The 3,476-nt window shown below is 42.7% G+C and overlaps 1 pseudogene; it reads left to right on the plus strand.

The window, feature by feature from the left end:
- The first annotated feature begins 542 nt into the window (after positions 1–542).
- LOC122745772 lies at positions 543–1,116 on the plus strand (annotated as a pseudogene).
- Positions 1,117–3,476: the final 2,360 nt, after the last annotated feature.

The raw sequence follows: 3,476 nt of genomic DNA on the forward strand, positions 1-3,476 counted from the left end.
GGTACAAAAGCTCTCTGATGAAAATAATTGTCTAAGAAATAGGATTGAACAAATGGAAGCTAGTGACTTTATGAGAAACCAAGACACAATAAAGCAAATCCAAATGAATAAAAAAATAGAGGGCAATGTGAAATATCTTCTGGGAAAAACTACTGACCTGGAAAATAGGTCCAGGAGAGATCATTTGAAAATTATTGGTCTACCTGAAAACCATGATCAAGGAAAGAGCTTAGACATCATCTTCCAAGATATTCTCAGGGAAAATTGCCTTGATATTCTAGAAGCAGAAGGTAAAATAGAAATTGAAAGAATCGGGCTGTGGCGCCCAATAGACGAGCTGCAGGTGGCTCCCCTCTGTGTGTGTGTGTGTGTGTGTGTGTGTGTGTGTGTGTGTGGAGGGGGATGGTGGGTAAGGGTGTTGGGAGTGGGGGGTATCGGGAACCAGAGCTGGTCTGCAGTGCAAGAGGAGCTCTACTGTTGCTGCTGCTGCCCCTGCCGCTACAGCTGCCACAACCACTACCACCACCACAGCTGCTGGCGACATGTTCCAGGGGTAGGAGAATGAGGGCAGCACGCCAAGCTCCAGGGTAATGAAACCCCCTGGAAGAGACTCAAGCAATCTCTTTGGAACTCCAGAAGAAGTTATTCCTTCAAATAGACCAAATAGAATGGCATCTAATATCTTTGGAGCATCTGAGGAACCTCAGAATACACCAAAAAGGTCAAATCCTCCAGGAGGCAAAGGAAGTGGTATCTTTGAAGAGCCTACTCCTTTGCAGGCTCGATATTGTTTGAATCCCCCTGGTGGGAAGACCAGTGACATCTCTGGGTCTCCAGTCACCATTACTGCACCCTTAGCCCATCCAAACAAGCCCAAGGATCATACTGTCTTATGTGAAGGTGAGAACACAAAATTGCAACTTAGAGCTACAGAGAATACACAATCTTCAAAAGAACATGATGAGAAATGTGATAAAGGAAAGGAGGAATGAGCCAAGGAAACTGAGTCTAATCTCAAAATTGACAACCACGAGCCCAGGTTGGGCCCCAGGCCTTGCTCACACAACAAAGTCCTCAAACCCACCAGGTGGCAAATCCAGCATCTCTTTCTATTAAAGGAAACTGCTACCAGCATCTTCAGACTAGAAACTCTTCTGTTAGGGTGTCAAGGTTTCTAATTAGTGAGAATTGGGGTGGGGCAGGGAGGGGAGGGGTTGATGATTTATGTAAAGATTTTCATGTAGCTTGCTGCTCAAACTTGTCTTCTAGAAACAGCTGGGGCTACACAGGACCAGGAGACACAGAGCCTTTCAGGGGATAGACAAAACAAATGTTATGGGAGCAAGAAGGAATTCCCCAGGTTTTCATCCCAGAATTAGTTCCAAATATGAGAGAATCTTTGATGGAGTGAAAGAAAATGGGGAAAGAGTAGGATCTTCATAGGTACTAGGAACATCCGCGTTTTGGTGGGCAAAAATCATGGTCCTGCAGCAGTAGCCATTGGCAGTGTCACTAGTGGACTAAAAATCCATGTGAATAACATGTTGGACAGCTGCCCAAGGAATGCTCCTCCTCCCTTGTCTGGTAAGAGATACAAGTTGTGTGTCAGAAGGGTAATAGATCATTTAGCTCACAGAGCCCTTAAATTATAGAGTGATGATACAGGACCTTTATCTTTTATGGGGGCACTACTAATATATAAGAAAATGGGTATTAAATCTATCTGTGTCCTTCTGTTTGCCTCCATGATGCATTGTTCAGCAGATATCCTATGAGGCTTTTTGACCTCTTTCCCACAAAAGCCAGGGAAAGACTCACTATGCTGCAACTTGAAAGGGTATTGGACTTGATTTGACTTTTGCAAGTACTTATCAGTTGAACCAATTTTCCTTTTCCCTTGTTTGTAGACCTATTCTCTTTTTTTTCTTTTTTCTTTTTTTCGTTTTTTTCAGGGCAATGAGGGTTAAGTGACTTGCCCAGGGTCACACAGCTAGTAAGTGTTAAGTGTCTGAGGCCGGATTTGAACTCAGGTCTTCCTGACTCCAGGGCCAGTGCTCTATCCACTGCACCACCTAGCTGCCCTGTAGACCTATTCTTAATGGCATATTTTTGCACCCATATCTTCCAGGGTCATCTGTAACTTCTGTCATCTAGAAAAAGCCCTTAGCTCAAAAGGCCTGCCTTACATAAGAGAGTAAAGTGAATAATATTTCTTCTTGCCATTCTCATAATCCTTAACTGCCTCTGCAGTTCACTAGTTGTGTGCATATACTACTTTCACAAACCACAATTATTTACTAAAGAGGGTAAGTGGGGCTTTCCAGTCTTTTTAAAAGGCCTTTTAACCTGTCTAATTTCTTTCTGATATTTTAGTTATTCATTTTTTAAAGACTTTTTTATTGTAATCATTTAATGAGGAGGAGAGGAAATCACTGAGACCCTTCAGTTCTTCAAAATAAACATTTTGGACAATATTTAAAGAGCCATTTTTAATGCTGTTCAAATACTGGCTTCACAAACTGCTGATGACTTTGAACAATTTATGACACCTTAATTACATAGGTACATTAAAGAGTAAGCAGAGCCTCAAAATTACCTTGTATGAGTGATTACTAATTTGGGGGGATCTCTGCAGTCTTCTGCTCAGTGAATATGGAAAAGTTAGATCAGGAAATTAACTAGATTGGTAACATAATATCCCTGTATTAAAAAAAAAAATGGAAAGAATCCACCAATCACCTCCAGAAAGAGATCCCAAAAGGAATATCATAGCCAAATTCCAGAGCTCTCTCGGGTCAAGGAGAATACATTGCAAGTTGCCAAAGAGAAAGAATTCAAGTACTGTGGAGCCCCAGTCAGGATAGCACAAGATCTAGAAGCTTCTACATTAAAGGACTGGAGGGCATGGAATATGATATTCCAAAGGGCAAAGGAAATGGGATTAAAACCAAGAAATCACCTACCCAGCAAACCTCAGCATAATCTTTCAGTGGAAAAAATGGGACTTTAATGAAGAAGAAGACTTTCAGATATTTGTGATGAAAAGACCTGAACTGAATGGCAAATTTGACTTTCAAATATGAGACCCTAGAGAATTATAAAAAATTGGAGTTGGGGGACATACCTAGGATCATACAGTGGGTGACTGTCTTGGGTCTGAAGCCAGGTTTTGGCTGGGGTCCCCCTGGGTCTGGGGTGTATGCTTTGTCCACTGTGTCACCTAGCTGCCCCATGATGACATCTTTAGGGTTAAAGTGAGGGGTGAGGGGAATACACGGGGGAGGGGGAAGGGCAGAGGTGAAATCCTACATGAAAGAAACAGGAAGGGGCAGCTAGGTGGCACAGTGGATAAAGCACTGGCCCTGAATTCAAAAGGACCTGAGTTCAAAGCCAGCCTCAGACACTTGACACTTACTAGCTGTGTGACCCTGGGCAAGTCACTTAACCCCCATTGCCCCACCAAAAAGAAAGAAAGA

Source organism: Dromiciops gliroides, chromosome 3 (assembly GCF_019393635.1).
Source record: "Dromiciops gliroides isolate mDroGli1 chromosome 3, mDroGli1.pri, whole genome shotgun sequence".
Classification (NCBI taxonomy): Eukaryota; Metazoa; Chordata; class Mammalia; order Microbiotheria; family Microbiotheriidae; genus Dromiciops; species Dromiciops gliroides.